Source organism: Arvicola amphibius, unplaced genomic scaffold (assembly GCF_903992535.2).
Source record: "Arvicola amphibius unplaced genomic scaffold, mArvAmp1.2, whole genome shotgun sequence".
NCBI lineage: Eukaryota > Metazoa > Chordata > Mammalia > Rodentia > Cricetidae > Arvicola > Arvicola amphibius.
The window spans coordinates 1-23,083 of record NW_024582312.1 but is presented as its reverse complement, the minus strand read 5'-3'; the positions used below and the strand labels follow the sequence as shown (position 1 = coordinate 23,083).

The window sequence follows — 23,083 nt, the reverse complement described above, 5'->3', positions numbered from 1 at the left end:
TTGTATAACAAGTATTTTAAATCTTTAAAGTAAGAAATTGGAGAAGACACCAGAAAATGAAAATATCTCCTATGTTCTTGGATAGGTAGAATTAGCATAGTAAAAATATCAATCCTACCAAAAGCCATGTACAGATTTGTAGTGAGGAGATGCAGGCAGGCCTGTTTCTCATCCCACCAGGCTCCAGCACGGCTAGCTTTACACCCGAAATAACAACACACAAATTGTATTCTGTAATACTGCCTGGCCCATTATTTTCAGCCTCTTGTTCACATCTTGACTAACCCATATCTAATAATATATGTAACACCATGAGCGGTGTCTTACCGGCAAGTTTCTAGCATATGTCCATCTTGGGCTGGAGCTTCATTGCATCTGGCTGTAGAGGCAGGGCAATTGTCTGAGCCATCTACCTCACTTCCTTCTTCCTGTTATGTCTACTCCGCCCACCTATTTTCTAACCTATTAGGCCAAGCAGTTTTCTTTATTAATTATCCAATGAAATCAACAGATTGATAGAAGACCCGCCTCCATCACAGATTCAATGCAATGCCCATCAAACTCCCAGGAAAATACTTAACAGACCACAAAAGAACAATACTCAACTTTATGTTGAAAAGCAAAAAACCCAGAAAAGACAAAACAATCCTGAAAAAAAATTCTGGAGGCATCTCATTCTCTGACTTAAAATTCTACTATAGAGCTACAGTACTGAAAACAGCCTGGTATTGGCATAAGTATAGGGAGGACCAATGGAACTGAATACAAGAACCAGATATTAATTCATACATTTTTGAACACCTGATTTTTGACAAAAAGCAAAAAATATCAAATGGAAAATGAAAGCATATTTAACAAATGGTGCTGGCATAACTGAATATCATCTACTGAGAAAGGGTGAGACATATTGCTTTGGAGAAAATCAAGGTTCTTCATACTATATCTAAACTGAGTAAGATATCCTTCTAAAAGGAATAGGTTCCCAAAAAGCACTATAAGAAGTAGGGATAAATTCTGGTACCTCTTCAATTGGCCCCACAGTCTGCCCCAGCCATGCAACTGTGTCTCATATCCAAATGGTCCAGTTAGGTACTATGCTGGATCCTTCACTGTCTGACTGGGGTTGGTGAATATCCATTAGCTCAGGTAAACTGTTGCAGTAGATATCCCCATTGTGGTGTTGACCTCTTTGCTCATGTTATCACTCCTCTTACTCTTAAACTGAACTTTGGGAGCCAGCACTCTGCTGCAGGTCTCTGACTTTGTTTCCATCAATTGCTGGATTAAGTGTTTATGGTAACATTTATAATATTTATCAATCTAACTACAGGGCAAGACCAGTTCAGGCACCCTTTCTCTATTGCTTAGGGTCTTAGCTGGGGTCATCATTGTTGATTCCTTGGAATTTTTGTAGTTCCAGGCCAGCCTGACAATGGCATGCTCAATTAAAATATCTCCTTCCTTGCTCTCCATCACTGTTCTTCCTCCATCTCAACTATCCCTTTCCCTCAAGTTCTCTTAACCCCTCCCCTTCTCCCATCCTTTTCACTTTTGACCCTTCTGTACCCTCCACACCATGTTCCCATTTTTTCAGGAGATCTTGACTATTCCCCATTTCCAGGTGGATCTATATACGTTTTTTCTTAGGGTTTACTTTGCTACCTTGCTTCTCTAGGGTCACAGACAATAGGCTTGTCATACTTTGCTTTACAGCTAGTGTACACTTATGAGTGAGTACATACCATGTTCATTTTTCTGGGTCTGAGTAACCTCCCTCATAATTTTCTATTACCATCCATTTGCATGCAAATTTCAAGATTTCATTTTATTTTACCAGTGAGTAGTAAGTATTCCACTGTGTAAATATACCACATTTTCTTTATCTATTCTTCAGTTGAGGGACATTTGTGTTGTTTCCATGTTCTTATTATTTCAAATAATGCTGCTATGAATATAGCGGGAATCATATTGATAAATTTGCCTCCTGGTGTCTAGGTTCAATGGTATCTTTAGGAGATCCTGAAAAGAAAATCTTCTATTAATTATCAAGCACTGAAGAAGTAGCTGTATTATATTTTGTCTAGTTTGTATAATGGACAGTATAGTGCTTGTCTCATGTCCTGACTAGAATAGTCTGTTAGGTTGAATCATCAAGCCTAGCCCCTTCAAAATTGTTCAGACCAAGTTTGTAATTAAAAAACGATCTTTAGGTGGTGTTTTTCAGCTTTGTGGTGTTACTGTAGTCCAGGAAGAAATCACAGTTGTGGTTGCCTATCCTCCTTTTGTATATTCAAAGGTCATTGTTAGACTTGCTTATGGTTCATGGCTGAAAAGCAATAGATACTCAATCTCAAATCATGTACAATAAGTTTAATGAAGATTTTTTTTCTAAAATTAGTTATTACTCTATATGACTATTAATATCATGATACAAAGCTTAATATGTTTCAATTACAAAAAAGCATACATTAAGGAAAGCTGTAAAGAGTAAATTTCTATTTACTTCAAGCACTATATTGAAGAGGTGTGTAGAGAGTGGAGAGCCTTCGCTTGTTCCTGATTTTAGTGGAGTGACTTTAAGTTTCTCTCCATTTAATTTGATCTTCACTGTCAGCTTGCTGTATATTGCTTTTATTATATTTAGGAATAAACATTTTATCCCTGATCTCTCTAAAACCTTTATCATAAAGGGGTGTTGAATTTTGTCAAATGCTTTTTCAGCATCTGATGAAACGATTATATGTTTTTTTGGTTTTTGTTGTTGTTGTTGTTGTGTTTTTTTTTTCTTTCAGTTTATTTATATGATGGATTACAGTGATAGATTTTCGTATGGTGATCCAGCCCTGTCTCTCTGGGATGAAGCCTACTTGATCATAATGTATAATTTTTTGGATGTGTTCTTGGATTCAGATTGTCAGTATTTTATTGAAAGTATTGCATCGATGTTCATGAGTGAGATTGGTCCATAATTCTCTTTTTTGTTTGAGTCTTTGTGTGGTTTTAGTATCAGGGTAACTGTTGCTTCATAAAAGGAGTTTGGCAATGACTCTTCTGTTTCTATTTTGTGCAACACATTAAGGAGTATAGGTATTAACTCTTCTTGGAAATTCTGGTAGAATTTTGCATTGAAACCATGTGGTCCAGGGCTTTCTTTGGTATGGAGGTTTCTGATGACAGCTTCTAATTCCTCATGACTTGCAGGTCTCTTTAAACTCTTCACCTCATCTTAATTTAATTTTGAACTATTCTTGCTCTCTTTCTAATAAGACGTCCACATGGCCATAGGAAAGGCACTGCACAAATGATTTCATGACCAACAGGAGCAATTAGAGGGGGCAGCTGTTATAGTTTAGTAACAGAGTTCTAACTTAGTACATTTTAGGCCCTGGATTCAATACAAAATATCAAAGTAGAAGAAAATTGAGGGTCGGGAAAACAGCTCAGTTGGTAACAGAGTTCTATGAGCAAGAGACTCTAAATTTGGATCCCTAATATCCAAATAAGAAGCATGGAATATACCCAAGAGATGCCCTCTCATACTACAAAAACATTTGTTCAAATATCTTCATAGCAGCATTATTTGTAATAGCCAGAACCTAGACACAACCTAGATGCCCCTCAATGGAAGAATGGATAAAGAAAGTGTGGAATATATATGCATTAGATTACTAAGCAGCGGTAAATAATAGTGACATCTTTAATTTGCACGCAAATGCATGAAAATAGAAAACACTATCCTGAGTGAGGTAACCCAGTCCCAAAAAGATGAATATGGTATGTCCTCACTTATAAGTGTCTTCTAGCCATAAATAAAGGACATTGAGCTTATAATTCATGATCCTAGAGAAGCTAAATAAGAAAACATATAGTTATCCTCCTGGATAATGGAGGTAGACAATATTTCCAATCAAAAAAATGGGAGCTTGGGGTGGGGTGGGGGTAAGAAGAGATGGGGAGAGAAAAGTGAGAAGGGGAGGATGGGGAGAGCTTGGGGGAATGGGACAGTTGGGATGAAAGAAGGGTGGATACAGGAGCAGGGAAGTTTATATCTTAATTAAGGGAACCATTTTAGGGTTGGCAAGAGACTTGACTCTAGAGGGGTTCCCAGGTGTCCAAGGAGATGTCCTCTGCTAGTTCCTTTGACTTCTGAGGAAAGGGAGCCTGAAATGGCCCTATCCTATAGCCATACTGATGAATATTGTGCATATCACCATAGAAGCTTCATCTGGAGATGGATGGAGATTGAGACAGAGCCCCATATTGGAGCACTGGACTGAGATCCCAAGATCCAAATGAGGAGCAGAAGGAAGGAGAGCTGTAATGATGCTCCCTCACAGCTAGCTTAGCCCCCGAAATAACAACACACAAATTGTATTCATGGCTTCATGGTGACTGATCCAGAGAGGAAAGTCATGGTGATTGCCTCACTTCCCTTCTTCCCAGCATTCTGCTCTCTCTACTCCACCCACCTATGTTCTGACCTATCAGGCCAAGCAGTTTCTTTATTAATTAACCAATGAAACAACAGATAGATAGAGACACTCCTGCATCATTTCCCCTTTTCTGTTTAAACAAAAAGGAAGGCTTTAAATTTAACATAGTAAAATTACATATAACAAAATAGTTATCAAGCAAGAATTATAGTTACAATATTTATATCTACTTTATCTTTTATCATAAGTAAGGAAAACTATAACTATATATTTATTCTTCAACTCCATCAAAGACTCCAGAAGGATATAATATTACCTGAGTAAACAAGAAGTAAGCACCATCCAAAACTCTAGAAATGACAGAGACATCTCGTTGTCTGGACAGTCACCCAAAGTTTTTTCATATGGTTGAGGCATCCATCTTAAGCCTATAGGCCCATAGTATCTAGCCAACATTTCCATGAGGCAAGAAAATTCAAAGACAGTTCAGTCACTTTTTTCTGTGTCCTGCAGAATATCTCACAGAATCTCATGAGTCAGGAACCCTGAAAGACCATCTCACCTTTAGGCAAGTTCAGCAGTCCTCTCTCTGCGGGTTCTTTGTGTCCAGTTCATACAACAGTCTAGGCAAGAGCAGTTTCTTGTCCAAATGGCTATCAAACTCCATAAGGAGCCTCTTCGATGCCCATCTTCCTCTTGAAGTAGATTGGTGCTGGCAGGAGCAGATATGTCTTGTTGTCCTTTAAAACCCCAAGTTATTAAAACATTAAATGTTATATTTTGTAGTCTTTGAAAGATATGAAGAATGTCTGTCTAATATATATATATATATATACATATTATATATATAGAAAATCTAACATGACTACAAGTTTAACTATTATTGACGATTATCCATTAACAACCTATATACATTACATTTTTAAATGAACTACACAGTCACGATACCTTTATGAGTATCAGAAATACATGTACATATAACAAAATTCACCTTAAATTTATATCAATAGAGTAAAATTTATACCAATGTAAATAATTCATATCTATATCATTTCCCCCTTTAAATATAAAAGAACACTTATAAACAATATTTGGGAATATGGGCACAGTTATTTACCTCCAAACTGCTTCATGCTGAATGGGGGCACTGTTATTTAGATCTTTTCATGGTATAACCTGTCTGCCAGGTTCATCTCAGTTGGCAGTTGAGTGAAGTAATTTTCTAAAGTTGGTCGCAGCAACCTTTCAAGAGGGCATGGTCCATCATACCATATTGGCATTGAAGCAATCCACAGGGTCTCATCCTCTGTGAAAACAAAAGAAGAACTTTTCCAAAGCATCATAATCTTAGATCCAAATATTGAAGTTAAGGTACTTTTAAAATATCTATGTTGGATAAGTTCAGCATCATTTATAAACAAATATCTTTTAGCAGCTGTTGCTCCTTCCTCAGCATTCAAACAATTCAAAGAGAGCATAATAACATACAGTATCAAGATTCTCTGTGTATTTTCCATCTTTGTGTGGCTTTATTTTAACCTCTATTTTCTTTATTTTTACTTTTATTTTTTGAGACAGGTTCTCTGTATATCTTTGTCCTGGAATAACTCTATTGAGCAGGCTATCCTTCAACTCACATAGATCTATCTGCCTCTGCCTCCCAGGCATTGGGACTAAAGGTGTATACCACCACAACCAATTTCTCTATTTTTTCTTGGGTTTTTTTTTTGTTTTTTTTTTTTTTACTTTTAAGAACTTTATCCTTTAGCTTGCATATATTTTTAACACACTGTAAAACATTTAGAAGTTTTCTTTGACTTTGAATCTTTCTTTTCCTGTATATCTCTCTTTTTGTGACCACATGAGTCTTTAATTTACCAAACAATATTGGTAGGACTAAAGCTGTGACTCTGGCAGCTGGATCTAGCCCATTCCTTAGCTTTTCAGACTCATGGCAGAGGTACCCGCAGGAGCCATGTTTATCTCCACAACTCTATGGCATTTCAAGGTACTTGCCAGCAAGCAAGCTGCAGCATTCTGCTCACAGACACAGTCAGTTGGACCACCTGCCCTGACAGGATGGCCCAGATAGCAGGCATTTTAAAACAGCCCAACTTTTTTCTGCTACAGCTGAAAACCAAAAAACATGCGCTCGGGTTTTCATCAACACTATGTAAGTGTTTCATGGCAGGACCTCTTAAAAGGTCTGCATGGTTTTGCAGCTAAAGCTGAGTCAGGAAGCCTCTCTTAGATGAGAGCATTTGCTTGCCTCTAGCAAGCAGAGCAGATCTTAGAAATTGCTGCTACCAAGAAAACATGCTTTACTCTATTCTTTCCCAAGCTTTCTCAAGCTTTCTGTGGATACAGTTATCCACATGGGCATCATTCTGTAGTGATAAGCTGTGGGCAGGCCTGCCCAGTTCCTGCACAGCTAGCTTAACCCCTGAAATAACAACACACAAATTGTATTCAATTAAACACTGTCTGGCCCATTAGTTTCAGCCTCTTATAAGCTAATTCTCACATCTTGTTTAACCCATTTCTAATAATCTGTTTAGAACCACAAGATGGTAACTTACCAGGAAAGATTCAGCATGTCTGACTTGATGGTTGGCTTCATGGCGACTGACCCAGAGAGGAGAGCCATGGTGATTTCCTCACTTCCCTTCTTCCTAGCATTCTGTTTCCTCTACTCCACCCACCTATGTTCTGACCTATCAGAACAAGTAGTTTCTTTATTAATTAACCAATGAAACAACAGATCAATGAGCAGGGTAGTCAGGACCACGAAGGATGCGTCTACCCACTGAGACAGTGTGGCTGATCTAATGGTAGCTCACCAAGGCCAGCTGGAATGGGACTAATGGAGCATGTGGTCAAACTGGACTCTCTGAACGTGAAGAACAATAAGGGATGACTCAGAAGCCAAGGACCATGGCTCTGGGTTTTGATTCTACTGCATATACTGGATTTGTGGGTGCCTAGTATGTTTGGATTCTCACCTTCCTAGAACTGGATGGAGGGGGGAGGACCTTGGACTTCCAACAGTGTAGAGAACCCTGATTGCTCTTTGGACAGGAGAGGGAGGGGAAGGAAGGGTAATGGGAGGGGGAAGGAAATAGGAGGAAGGGAGGAGGTGGAAATTATTAATAAAATTTTTGATAAATAAAATAAGAAAAATAAACAAAATCAGAAATTGTTCAAAATTAAATCTGTGAAACTTACAGAACATAACTAAATTATTTGGAATATGACAGTCTTGTTTATTATAATTGAATCTGATTTATCCATTAGAGTGGTCATTTGGAGTCAAAACTCTGGAGCTTTATGTTTAATATAATAAATTCTCTGTCAAATACACTTTTATTCACCATCTTAAAACTAAAAATGAAAAAACTATTTATAGAGTAAGAACCAGATAAATATTTAGCTTTATCTTCTTTCCTAATTCATATTCATTGGCTGCAATAAGTCCTTCCTTATTTGTGACTATTTAGCTTTTCTTTTTCTCTTTTATAGTAGATAGAATGTACCACAGATACAATTATTTTGTACACACGTGTGTTTGCGGGTGTGTGTCTGTGTGTGTGTGTCTGGCTGTGTCTAGATTCTTTGTATGAGGTGTAATTGGGTTATCATCAGTGTTTATGTGACCTCAGCTACTCTTTTATATCTTTTGCTTGTTTGTTTGCTACATTTATATTTTTTAATAAAATCCCAGTTCCCTCTCCGTACTCTAATCCCACTTCCCAATATTTATACTCTATACCTATCCATTTCCTACAAACTTTGTAATTTCATTATTCATTGAAGATGAACAATATTTTCCTATTTTATGTAACTCATACACATTATTTCTGGTCTCTTTATGAATAATGGTTAATTTTAATATTTTACTGAAGTAAACAAAGCAGCAACAAACATTTGATCTAAATATTAATATATAACTTATTGTATACTCTGGGTATTTTTCCAAGAGAGACACATGAAGATCATATGATAGTTTTAGTTTTTGTTTTATGAGAAATCTCCAGTCAGATTTCTACAATGGTTGATCTAATTTTTGCACTACTAACTGTGAATGAGGACTTTCTCTCAGGATCAAAAGAATTTTTTTTGGGTTTTTCAAGACAGGGTTTCCCTCTAGTTTCTAGAGCCTGTCCTGGAACTAGCTCTTGTAGACTAGGCTGGCCTCGAACTCAGAGATTCGCCTGCCTCTGCCTCCCTAGTGCTAGGATTAAAGGCGTGCGCCACCACCGCCCAGCAGGATCAAAAGAATTTGACAGACTTTTGATAAAAGCCACTTCTACTTGGGAAAACTCATATTTCAAAGTGGTTTTAATTTGAATTAGCATGGTGTCTATGAATACTGAATACTTTTAAAAAATATTTATTGGTCGTCTCTATTTCTTTTTTGATGTCATCTATCAGTGTGCTGATTAGCACTAATATTTCTCTGACATTTAATTTATGTACTGCCATGTAAATTCTAGATCTTAGCACTTGTATGATGTGTATAATTAAGACCCTGGTCCCATCCTACATTCCACCTGTTTCATCAGTTGTTTATTTCTATTGATATTTTTAGCAATCCCAGTTTTCCTGGTGTTCCCGTTCTTTTGAGACATGGTTTCTCAGTTTAACCTTGGCTGTCCTGGAACACTCCTGCTACATGCTCTATACATCAGGCTGGTCTCAATCTCACAGAGACCTGCCTGCTTTTGGTTCCCAAGTGCTTGGATCAAAGGCAGGCACAACTACTGCCCAGATTCTCTAGTGTTCTTTGACACCTCTTTAGACTCTTATATTCTGCTTTCACCTGTTCTACAGAGTTCCCATTTAGTATTGATTCTTCCATTGTGTCTCACTCTCTGCATGTTTTCTGACAATAGATTTCTGTATTCATAGTTATCTTAAAAAGGACGAAATATGTCTGATGATGGCTGAGCTAACCACTGATCTATGAATATTGTAGAATGTCATTAGGAATAATGTTATGCTATGATACTTTAGAATAAGACTAGTACTTGACTTTTCCATAGAACCCTGATCAATCTCTCCTCATGTTCTTGGTCATAAGAGCAGTGCCATATATGTTTTTCATCTCACTGGATGATCCTTAAAGGCAATCAGACATTGGTTGGTTATTCCCAGACGTTTTGTGCCAGTATTATGCTAACACATATTTTATGCAGGTAAATGCTAGGGTAATAGCTGGTTTGGAATTTATCTTTCTACTCTGGTAGCATGCATAATACCTTCTAGTTCCTGTGACTACTAATCAATAGGGGTGAAAATTCAAGGTAAGAAACAGTTCAAGTTATCCATTTTCAGTGATTTGTATTAGTATTGTCTTTATCGGTATTGTCTATGTGGACACCAAGTAATACTTAGGAGTAGAATGGGTTGTTTTGGTGTTGTGTGTGACTTACTTGAACAATAATCTAATTAGATATAACCTATTCCTAGACATGGAGCCCTCATTTGATTATGAGAGATGTCCAGCTACATCTTCATCTACCCTGTTATATGGAATTCTATTTAGATTGCCTTCTTATCTGTATGCAATTTAGGCAGCTTCTATTTCAATGTTTTCCATTTGAACCTCCAATTGGCCTTTAGTTTTACTTTTTCCTCTCTATAAACCCTCTATTCTTCCCTCTTCTAACTCTCTTACACTTTGATCCTACTCCATTGCACAACATCCAAGCCCATAACTCTGCATTCCATTCTAATTCCTGGATAGATTTAACCTGACTGGCTAGTCCCATAATTTAAACCTAATAAATCTGGTTATGTGGAGTAAAGCATACTTACCTAAACCTAAAGAACAAACATCCTCATGTCAGTGCATGTATACAATGTTTGCCTTTTTGTGTCTGGGTTACCTCACTCAGTATGACTTTTTCCCTAGATCCAGTCCTCTGTCTTTAAATTAAACGACAGATAATTTTTACTTCACATATCATGATAGGTAACTATCTGGAAAAGGGCATGAAACAGACTGAATAAGAAAGGTAAAGGGAAAGGTTGTTACGATTGAGGTTATCCTCCTGGGAGGCCTGTGAAGGCATATGTATAGAACATGTAGAGTTCAAATCCTGAGTTGTATCCTGAACTTCAGCTTATCAGTCACTGCCCATTTCTAATAAACAGATAGGTAGATATTCTGGAAAAAGAGAGTAAAATGGAAATAAAACAATAATTTTATACTCCTTGGTGCACATGAACGTGGACAAAGTCTCTGGAGGTGACCTCCTGAACAATTGAATTCAGTCATGTCACAACAATGCAGTGATCTCAACACAAAAATAGAGCTTCTAACCTCCAGAGGCAACTACACATAGGGCTGTATCTGACTCAGGCGGTACCTAGTGCATCAGTGTTGAAGTCAATACAGTATAAGGAAAGATATCCAAAGCATTTAGGAAGCTATGCTCACTGACGTCTATAATACAGGATATAAAAAGTGGGCAGAAATTATTCTTAAAATGCATATTTTGATTGTGATTATTAAATGAAATAGATGATACTTTATGTGTCCCAAAAATAGCATAGTATGATACAAAAATTTCCTAACATTATCTTTCCTGCTAGACTTCCCCAGAACATTTATAAACATATTAAAACACTCTATCTCTTAGCTCCAACAACAGAACTTATATAGCAGGAAGGCGTGAAAATAAGGCCCATATCTTCTCAGGAAAACCAGATAAGCACTGACCCTGAATTTCAGACAATGGAATCAGTCCTGGATGCCCAGGTCTTAACATTCAGTGTTCAGCACAGACAAAAACACACAATGGATTTGGTGTTGATTTGGGTTTTCCTTGTTGCGTTTTTAAAAGGTAATTTCTGAAGAAGAGATACTGAGTGTGTTGGTGAACATGAACAAGATATATAAAAAATAGAGCAATTTACTAACAACATTCTCTGTGTTTGCAGGTGTCCAGTCTGACGTACAGCTTGTAGAGTCTGGAGGAGGCCTGGTGAAGCCTGGAGGATTCCCTGAGACTATCCTGTGTAGCCTCTGGATTCACTTTCCGTGACTACTGGATGGAATGGTTTTGCCACGCTCTAGGGAAAGGCCTGGTGTGGGTTGGAGAGATTAAGCAAGACAGCAGTACTATAAACTATGCACCATCTGTGAAGGATAGATTCACCATCTCCAGAGACAATGCCAAGAATACTCTGTACCTGCAAATGAGCAGTGTGATATCTGAGGACACTGCCACTTATTACTGTGTTAGAGACACAGTGATGGGACTTCAGTGTTAACTCAGACATAAACCTCACTTTAGGCCACTCAGGGCCACCAGGGGGTGCAAATCTCACAGAATACAGGTTCATCCCAGGAATTTATGCAGACATATTAGATTAAACACACCTCTCAGGTGTTTGACTTGCTTTTTTTTTACAATTTCTCTGGAATTCTCACCACATGTACATTCTAAAGAGATCCAATGTTCTCAACACATTATTTGTTCTCCTTGTGCTATTTTGTCATATGAGGCACAGTCTCCCATAAACAAAGTATAAACTGACAACTATGGGGACACAAAGTACCCTACATTAGTCATTGAAATTTCATGAGAAGAAAGTACATGGACATTTCTGAGTATTTTCATATTTTAGACAGAGGTTAGTCCATATTTTTTGATTATAGCAGCATGAATGTTTATGGGAAAACCAAGAGAAAGATGGCACCATGACCATTAGAAATAAGCTTCCTAGCATATTTGTAATCTTTTCTCTTCTTGAAAAATGATATACTCAGGTTCAAATAAGACCCACATGTACTTTTAGTTCATATTTAAGGAAAATGATGTAGTTATATTTTAATAAATTATTAATTAAGAAAAGTTTTTCGAAAATTTTGTATATTATTCACTGCTAATTATTATTCTCCTGTGCAGAAGCTTGCTTGCAGAAATTATCTGTTATGAATACTGACTTTTATTACTATACCTTTGTCTCTCAATAAAATTATTTCCCAAAACAACAAGTATAATTTTTTTCTTTTTTGTTATTATTATTAAAAATTTCTGCCTCTTCCCCACCTCCTATTTCCTTCCTCTCTCTTGACACCCCTCCCCCTCCTTTTACAGTCCAAGGAGCAGTCAGGGTTCCCTGCCCTGTGGGAAGTTCAAGGTCCAACCCACTCCATCCAGGTCCAAGAAGGTGAGCATCTTAACAGACTAGGCTCCCCCAAAGCCAGGACATATGTTAGGATCAAAACCCAGGGCCACTGTTGTTGTCTTATCAGTCAGCCCTAATTGTCCCCCACATTCAGAGAATTGTCCTTCATGTTTGGGAGTCTGGTTTTATCCCATGCTTTTTCAGTCCAAGTCCAGCTAGCTTTGCTGAGCTCCCATTGGATCAGACCCACCATCTCAGTGGGTGGGTGATCTCCTCGTGGTCCTGACTTCCTTGCTCATGTTTTCCCTCCTTCTGCTCCTCAATTGGACCTTGGGAGCTCAGTCTGGTGCTCCAATGTGGGGCTCTTTCTCTATTTCCATCCATCGCCAGATGAAGGTTCTATGGTGATGTGCAAGATATTCATCAGTATGGCCTTAGGATCAGGCCATTTCAGGCTCCCTCTCCTCAGCTGCCCAGGACCTAGCTGGGTATATCTCCCTGGACACCTGGGAACCCCTCTAGAGTCAAGACTCTTGCCAACCCTAAAATAACTCCCTTATTAAGATATATTCTTCCCTGCTCCCATATCCACCCTTCCTATATCCCAACCATCCCATACCCCCATGCTCTCCCCATCCTACCCTTCACACATTTCTCTCCCCAGCTCCCCTTATCCTAATCCCACCCCACCCACAAGTTCCCAATTTTTGCCCGGCAATCTTGTCTACTTCCAATATCGAAAAGGATAAGTATATGCTTTTCTTTTAGTTCACCTTCTTATTTAGCCTCTCTGGGATCACAAATTATAGGCTCAATGTCCTTTATTTATGGCTAGAAACCAATTATGAGTGAGTATATCCCATGATCATCTTTTTGGATATGGGTTGCCTCACTCAGAATAGTGTTTTCTATTTCCATTTGCATGCAAAATTCAAGATATCATTGCTTTTTACCGCTGAGTAGTAATCTAATGTGTATATATTCCACAGTTTCTTCATCCATTCTTACACTGGATGGCATCTAGGTTGTTTGCAGGTTCTGGCAATAACAAATAATGCTGCTATAAACATAGTTGAACAGATGCTTTTGTAATATGATTGGGCATCTCTTGGGTAAATTCCCAATAGTGGGATTGCTGGGTCCTGGGGTAGGTTGATCCCAAATTTCCTGAGAAACCACCACACTGATTTCCAATGTGGTTGCACAAGATTGCATTCCCAACAGCAATGGATGAGTGTACCCCTTACTCCACATCTTCTCTAGCAAAGGCTGTCATTGGTGTTTTTGATTTTAGCCAATCTGACAGGTGTAAGATGGTTCTCAAATTGTTTTGATTTGCATTTGCCTGCAAATATAGCTAAGGAGGTTGAACATGACCTGAAGAGTCTTTTGGCCATTTGAACTTATTCTGTTGAGAATTCTTTGTTCAGTTCAGTACCCCGTTTTTTAATTGGGATAATTAGCATTTTAAAGTCTAGTTTCTTGAGTTTTTATTTATTTTGGAGATCATACCTTTGTCTGTTGTGGGGCTTGTGAAGATGTTCTCCCAATCAGTAGGTTGCCTTTTTGTATTACTAACAGTGTCCTTTGCTTTACAGAAGCTTCTTAGTTTTAGCAGGTTGCATTTATTCAAAGTTGACCTTAATGTCTATGCTGCTGGGATTATATGTAGGAAGTGGTCTCCTTTGCCCATATGTTGTAGAGTACTTCCCACTTTCTCTTCTTCATTTTCATTATTCTACAGGTTGACATCCAGTTATGCCAGCGCCATTTGTTGAAGATGCTTTCTTTCTTCCATTGTGTACTTTTGGCTCATTTATCAAAAATCGGGTGTTCATAAGTTTGTGGGTTAAAATCCGGGTCTTCTATTCAATTCCATTGGTCTACTTCTCTGTTTTTATGCCAATACCAAGCTGTTTTCATTACTGTAATAGAGTTTGAAATTAGGGATGGTAATGCCTCGAGAAGTTTCTTTATTGTATAAGATTGTTTTGGCTATCCTGGGTTTCTTGTTTTTTCATATAAAGTTGATTATTGTCCTCTCAAGATCTGTGAAGAATTTTGATGGGACATTGATGGGGATTGCATTGAATCTATAGATTGCCTTTGGTTGAATTGCCATTTTTACTTTGTTGATCCTCCCAATCCATGAGCAAGTGAGATCCTTCCATTTTCTGGTATCCTCTTCAATTTCTTTCTTCAAAGACTTAAAGTTCTTGTCAAATAGATCTTTTACTTCCTTGGTTAGAGTAACCCCAAGATATTTTATGCTATTTGTGGCTATCATGAAAGGTAATATTTCTCTGATTTCCCTCTCTGCTTCCTTATCCTTTGTGTATAGGAGAGCAACTGATTTTTTGGAGTTGATCTTGCATCCTTCCACATTACTAAAGGTGTTTTTCAGCTGTAGGAGTTTTTTGGTGGAGTTTTTGGGGTCGCTTATGTACACCATCATATCATCTGCAAATAATGAAAGTTTAACTTCTTCCTTTCCAATTCGAACTTCAAGCACTATATTCGAACTTCAAGCACTATATTGAAGAGATAGGGAGAGAGTGGACAGCATTGTTGTGTTCCTGAATTTAGTGGGATGTCTTTGAATTTCTCTTTGTTTAATTTTGATGTCAGCTGTTGGCTTGCTCTAAATAGCTTTTATTATATTTAGGCATAACCCTTGTATCCCTAATCTCTCCAAGACCTTTATCATAAAGGGGTGTTGAATTTTGTCAAATACTTTTTCAGCATCTAATGAAATGATCATGTGTTTTTTCTTTCAGTTTATTTATGAGATGGATTACATTTATATATATATATGTATATATATATATATACATACATACACACACACACACACACACACACACACACACACACACACACACACACACACACACACACACACACACACACACATATATATGCTGTTCTATGTGATCTGACAATCTGACAACATCTTCTGCCCTCCACAACCTCCTGGGCTCATGTACACACATACAATGTAATGCACTTGCACACATATAAAAATATCTATTCATGTTTTGATGTGTCTAAATAATGAACTAAGAGAACTTTGATTTGCAAGATGTAAGATCCTTTGAAGAACATGGGTGAAATATTTATAGACAAAACCAAGTTTATTGTCAACTTGAAAAGAAGTAAATATGAAATGACTGAACTTCATGGTAAACTTGGATGTAATTGTGATCAACCAGGAGTTTCTTTTGTACAGCTGTGATCATTATTTCTGATAACTATCTTTTATCTTTTGAATGAATGTGCTTAATGAATAATGACTTTTGAGGGAGAGAAAGAGATGGCACACAGTGAGAAAGATCATACAATAGGAATCTAACATGAAAAGTGAAAATCCAGAGGCAGATATTGGGTTTGAGCTGAAGATTAGAAAAGCAAAGCTGTAAACCAGTGGAGATACATTTTACCTCCACCAAATATTCAGACTGAAAAGTAAGCTCCTGTTTTCATAAATACTCAGGCTCCACACTCCAGTGAGATTCTGTCTCTTCACTTTTATATTCTTCTCTTAGTTTAGCCATATCACTCCTGTCTCCCCCTCCCTAGTGCAGAGATTAAATATATATGACTTCTAAACACTGAGATTAAAGGTATGAGCCACCACCACCTGGATCTGTTTTGGGAGGGATCTTGTGTAGCCCTGGGTAGCCTTGATCTCATAGAGATTTATTTGTCTGTCTGTCTCCTGAGTCCTGGGATTAAAGTTGTGATCCCATCCCTGGCCTTTAGTATTTGTGTATTGTACTCCTATCTTAAGGAAAGCTTTATTTTTTTTAAATACCAATAAAATGTCACTACATTTTCCATTTTTGTTTAATACTGAAAGAATGCTATACCTAATATAAGAAAACTATATGCAATAACAATATAAAATATATGCAGGGAATATGTACATCTACAATGTCTAATCCATTTGCATTTGACACATTCAGAGAAAATACTCCATTATTTATCCTATGTTGGTGAGCCCAAAAATGTATACCAATTTCTTTTTTATCATAATATGTCTTACCATCTAAAACTATCATTTAATATCTCTCAACCTTATACATTTTACATTTTTTTATAATAATTTTTTTATTTAGGTTTGGTCAGTACGGGTGAGATATACTGGAGTCACAGGGCAATATGCATTAACAGGACACAAGAGCTCATAAAAACTTAATAACTATGCACACAGATTTCTTAAACATTTGGTCCCCTAAAGATGAATGCACAGATGTATGGTGGATAAACTATCTAACTCTGAAACTACTATAGGACTCCAAGTCCAACTTCTTAGTGATAAAATCTACTGTGCTGGGCAAATTTGGCAGTGCTAACACACATCTACTCTAACAAGTCTGAATGGTGCATAAGTATATAACAGCATGAGAAGAATGCCCTTACACAGCACAACTTCTAGATAGACAGATTTATACAGACATCATTGCTATAGATTCCCATTTACAACTTCCAATTAACTCATATAGAAATAACTTGACCCTACACAAATGTTCTTTTAGCAACATTTGAAGTAATTAACTGTTAGCATTTTCAAATTGGCAGACGTATTGAAGCAATAAAAAAGGAAGAAAAAAAGGAGCCAAACAAAAACCCTGTACATTTACACTTGAGTCCAAGCCATTCTGAATGTGGCGGGAACCCACAGTTCAGTTACCTTTCCAAGTCACTGCTTTCTCCTCTTGTGGGTCATGACTGGAGTCTGTCATTTGAGTGATGTGTGAGAGAGTTTTCACTGCCCGTGGGAAAGTCTACACTTTCATACCCCACACTGGGTTTATATAACTACTACCTCCTCTGCCAGTACTCTCCTCTGAGCTGTTGGAAGCCTTATTACCATTCCCTGAAGAAGAAGGAAAGTCATTCTCAGTTGTGTTCCCCTCCCTGTGAAATCCAGACCCAGACATCCGCTGGTGGGAGGAGCTGCCATTACTTGGCCCATTTGCCAGACGACTGCAGTCTTTGCTTGTGGCCTCTGCCTGATCTACAGGTTCAGAAGATGTAGTCCTGCTGGTACTTGGGGCTGATTCTTGAGACTGCTGTTTCTGGTACTGTGCCAACTACTGTTGAGACTCCTTTAGTTATTGCTGAAGAACTAGAATGGTGCTCTGCATACCCTCTACTTCTTCATGAAGTTGAATGATGAAGTCATTAAGTACATCCTGACTGCTTTTCAGCTCCTAACTATATTTCTTCTGTAAAGCCAACTCTGCTTCAAGCTGTGCAATACGGCCCTGGGACATCTGCCTTCCAATCTCTTGGTTCTCCTTGATAAGCATTCCACACTTTGGCATTAACTTTTTGCTATTTAGAATTGATTTGAAGGATTAAGAGAGAACTTAAGTCACCCTTGTTAAAACTCCACTTAAACCTTGGGACAAGCTGGAACTTTTAACTTCTACTTATCTCAGACTCTGTTATCACCAAGCAAAAATGCAAACTGGTGACTTATAGACGAAAAAAAATTCACCTCCAGGATTGGATGGAAGCATGAAGAATATAATGCCTCGCTTCCTGCAGGGGTTATTCTCCCCAGATACTGCCTCTCTCTTCCTGTCTCTTCCCAGCCTACACCCAGAACCCCTCCTTCATCCTCCCATCTTTGGGGCGACAAAATCCCACAGCCCAGCCTGTTTGGATGCCTGGACCGGGAATTGAGTGCACCCAGGCCGGTGGGAGGTCCCATGCTTCATTAGCCTGCCTGCAACAAGGTAGGCCCTTTGTCAGCAAGCTGCTTGGCCTGCAGGGAGACTTGACTGTCTGCCAGAGGACCCATCATTCATTAGGGTGAGTTAGTGCCTGAACCATGGCAGCTGCCCAGAGAGGGACCACCGACATTCCCCAACACCCCCCCACACACACTTCCTGCTCTTCCTGCAGGGGTTATTCTCCCCAGATACTGCCTCTCTCTTCCTGTCCCTTCCCAGCTTGCATCCAGAACCCTCCCCCCTTCATTTTCCCATCTTTGGGGCCACAAAATCCCACAGCTCAGCCTGTTTGGGCACCGGGGACCTGGAATTGAGTGCACCCAGGCCGGTGGGAGGTCCCCTGTTTCAATAGCCTGCCTGCAGCAAGGTTGGCCCTTTGTCAGTGAGCTGCTTGGCCAGCAAGGAGACCTGACTGCCTACCAGAAGATCCATCATTCATTGGGGTGAGTGAATTGAATTCATTGGGGTGAATTGAACTTCTAAAAGAAGACCCAAAGGGGATTATTGAGAGGAAGAAATGGGCAGGCGCCAATGCAAGAATTCCTCTAACAATTTGAAAAACAACATGAAAGCACCAGAACCCAGCGAACTTATAACAGGAGGACTTGAACACACTAATCAAGAAGAAGTAGAAAAAAATGACTTTATGAAAGTAATAGAGTCCCTTAAACAGGAGGTGAAAAACTCCCTTAAGGAAATGGACGAGAAGAATAACAAAAAGTTTGAAGAAATGAGTAAATCCGTAAATGATATCCTAGGAAACCAAGAAAAAACAATCAAACAGATAATGGAAACAGTGCAAGACTTGAAAACTGAAATGGAGGCAAGGAAGAAAACACAACCCGAGGGGCCAGCTGGATATGGAAAATCTATGTAAACGAACAGAGATTACAGAAACAAGCATAACCAACAGAATACAAGAGATAGAATAAAGAATCTCAGATTTTGAATATACCATAGAGAAAATAAATGCACTGATAAAAGAAAACAGCAAATCCAACAAATTCTCATCACAAAACATTCAGGAAATCTGGGACACAATAAAAAGCCCAAACCTAAGAATAATAGGCGTAGAAGAAGGAGAAGAATTACAGCTCAATGGTCCAGAAAATATATTTAATAAAATTATAGAAGAAAACTTCACAAACCTAAAGAAAGATATTCCTATTAAGGTTCAAGAAGCTTACAAAACACCAAATAGACTGGATCAAAAAAAAATCATCCCCTCACCATATTATAATCAAAACACAAAACATACAGAATAAAGAAAGAATATTACGAGCTGCAAAGGAAAAAGGTCAAGGAACATATAAAGGAAAACCTATCAGACTAACACATGACTTCTCTATGGAAACCATGAAAGCCAGAAGGTCCTGGATAGATGTTTTGCAGAAACTAAGAGATCATGGATGCAAGCCCAGATTACTATACCCAGCCAAGCTTTCATTCACTATAAATGGAGAAAACAAAATATTCCAGGATAAAAACAAATTTAAACAATACATAGCCACAAATCCAGGCTTACAGAAAGTAACAGAAAGAAATTCACAAACAAAGGAGTCCAGCATTGCCCAAAATAACTCAGACATCTAGCGACCCTTCACCAGCACATCTCAAAGAAAGGAAACACACAATCTCTACTACCAAATAAAAAAATGACAACCGGAGTTAACACCCACTAGTCATTAATATCACTTAATATCAACGGACTCAATTCACCTATAAAAAGGCACAGGCTAAGAGATTGGATACAAAATCAGGATCCAACATTCTGCTGTTTACAAGAAACACACCTCAACAACAAAGACAGACACGTACTCAGAGTAAAGGGTTGGGAAAAGGTTTATCAAGCAAATGGACCTAAGAAACAAGCTGGTGTGGACATACTAATTTCTAACAAAGTTAACTTCAAACTAAAATCAATCAGAAGAGATGGAAAGAGACACTTTATACTCATTACAGGAAAATCCTTCAGAATGAAGTCTCAATCCTGAACATCTATGCCCCTAATATAAAAGCTCCCACTTATGTAAAAGAAACATTACTAGAACTCAAGGCAGCAATCAAACCAAACACACTGATAGTGGGAGACTTCAACACTCCTCTCTCACCAATAGTCAGATCAATCCGACAGAAACCTAACAGAGAATTAAGAGACTTAAGAGATAATGAACCAAATGGTCTTAACAGACATCTATAGAACATTCCACCCAAACAGGAAAGAATATACCTTCTTCTCTGCAGCTCATGGAACCTTTTCGAAAATTGACCATATACTTGGTAACAAAGCAATCTTACACAGTTACAAAAAAAATTAGTAACCACCTGTGTCTTATCGGATCACTATGGATTAAAATTAGAATTCAACAACAATGCTACCCCCAGAAAGCCCACAAACTCATGGAAACTGAACAGTCAACTACTGACCCACACCTGGGTCAAGGAAGAAATAAAGAAAGAAATTAAAGTCTTTCTTGAATTTAATGAAAACAAAGACACAACATACTCAAACCTATGGGACACAATAAAAGCAGTGCTAAGAGGAAAGTTCATAGCACTAAGTGCCCACTTAAAGAAAACAGAGAAAGTACTCATTGGTGACTTAACAGCACACCTGAAAGCTCTGGAAAAAAAAAGAAGCAGACTTACCTAGGAGAAGTAGAAGACTGGAAATAATCAAACTGAGCGCAGAAATCAACAAAATAGAAACACAGAAAACAATCCAAAGAATCAATGAAACAAGAAGCTGGTTCTTGGAGAAAATCAACAAGATTGACAAACCCTTAGCCAAACTAATCAAACGGCAGAGGGAGAACACGCAAATTATTAAGATCAGAAATGAAAAGGGGGACATAACCACAGACACAGAGGAAATTCAGAGAATCATTAGATCTTACTACAAAAGCCTGTATGCCACAAAATTGGAAAATGTAAAAGAAATGGACAGTTTTTTAGATAAATACCATATACCAAAGTTAAACCAGGACCAGGTAAATGCTCTACATCGTCCTGTCAGTCGCGAAGAATTAGAAACTGTTATCAGAAACCTCCCTACCAAAAAGAGCCCAGGACCAGATGGTTTCAACGCAGAATTCTACCAGAACTTTCAAGAAGACCTAATACCTATACTCCTTAAGGTATTTCATAATATAGAAACACAAGAGTCACTGCCAAATTCCTTCTATGAAGCTACAGTTACCCTGATACCTAAACCACACAAAGACTCAACCAAGAAAGAGAATTACAGGCCAATCTCACTCATGAACATTGACGCAAAAATTCTCAATAAAATACTGGCAAACCGAATCCAAGAACACATTAGAAAAATTATCCATTACGATCAAGTAGGCTTCATCCCAGAGATGCAGGGCTGGTTCAACATATGAAAATCTATCAATGTAATCCATCATATAAATAAACTGAAGGAAAAAAACCATATGGTCATCTCATTAGATGCTGAAAAAGCATTTGACATAATTCAGCACCCTTTTATGATAAAAGTTTTGGAGAGATTAGGGATACAAGGGTCATTCCTAAATATAATAGAAGCTATTTACAGCAAGCCGACAGCTAACATCAAATTAAATGGAGAGAAACTCAAGGCTATCCCACTGAATTCAGGAACACGACAAGGCTGTCCACTCTCTCCTTATCTCTTCAATATAGTGCTTGACGTTCTAGCAATAGCAATAAGACAACATAAGGGAATCAAGGGGATTCAATTTGGAAAGGAAGAAGTTAAACTTTCATTATTTGTAGATGATACGCTAGTATGCATAAGCGACCCCAAAAACTCCACCAAAGAACTCCTACAGCTGATAAACTCCTTCAGTAACGTGGCAGGATACAAGATCAACTCCAAAAAATCAGTCGCCCTCCTATACACAAAGGATAAGGAAGCAGAGAGGGAAATCAGAGAAGTATCACCTTTCACAATAGCCACAAATAGCATAAGATATCTGGGAGTATCTCTAACCAAGGAAGTGAAGGATTTATTTGACAAGAACTTTAAGTCTTTGAAGAAAGAAATTGAAGAGGATACCAGAAAATGGAAGGATCTCCCCTGCTTGTGGATTGGGAGGATCAACATAGTAAAAATGGCAATTCTACCAAAAGCAATCTATACATTCAATGCAATCCCAATCAAGGTCCCATTAAAATTCTTCACAGAGATTGAGAGGACAATAATCAACTTTATATGGAAAAACAAGAAACCCAGGATAGCCAAAAAAAATCTTATACAATAAAGGTACTTCTGGAGGCATTACCGTCCCTGACTTCAAACTCTATTACAAAGCTACAGTATTGAAAACAGCTTGGTATTGGCATAAAAACAGAGAAGTTGACCAATGGAATCGTATAGAAGACCCGGATCTTAAACCACAAACCTACGAACACCTGATTTTTGATAAAGGAGCTAAAAGCACACAATGGAAGAAAGAAAGCATCTTCAACAAATGGTGCTGGCATAGCTGGATGTCAACCTGTAGAAGAATGAAAGTAGATCCGTGTCTATCACCATGCACAAAACTCAAGTCCAAATGGATTAAAGACCTCAATATTAATCTGAACACATTGAGCTTGATAGAGGAGAAAGTGGGAAGTACTCTACAACAAATGGGCACAGGGAACCGTTTCCTGCGCATAACCCCAGCTGCACAGACATTATGGGCAACATTGAATAAATGGGACCTCCTGAAGTTGAGCAGCTTCTGTAATGCAAAAGATATTGTCACAAAGACACAAAGGCAGCCTACTGACTGGGAA

The 23,083-nt window shown here is 38.1% G+C and overlaps 1 pseudogene; it reads right to left on the bottom strand.

Moving 5' to 3' along the window:
• Window positions 1-1,963: 1,963 nt before the first annotated feature.
• Window positions 1,964-17,912, bottom strand: LOC119805770 (annotated as a pseudogene).
• Between the last annotated feature and the right edge of the window lie 5,171 nt (window positions 17,913-23,083).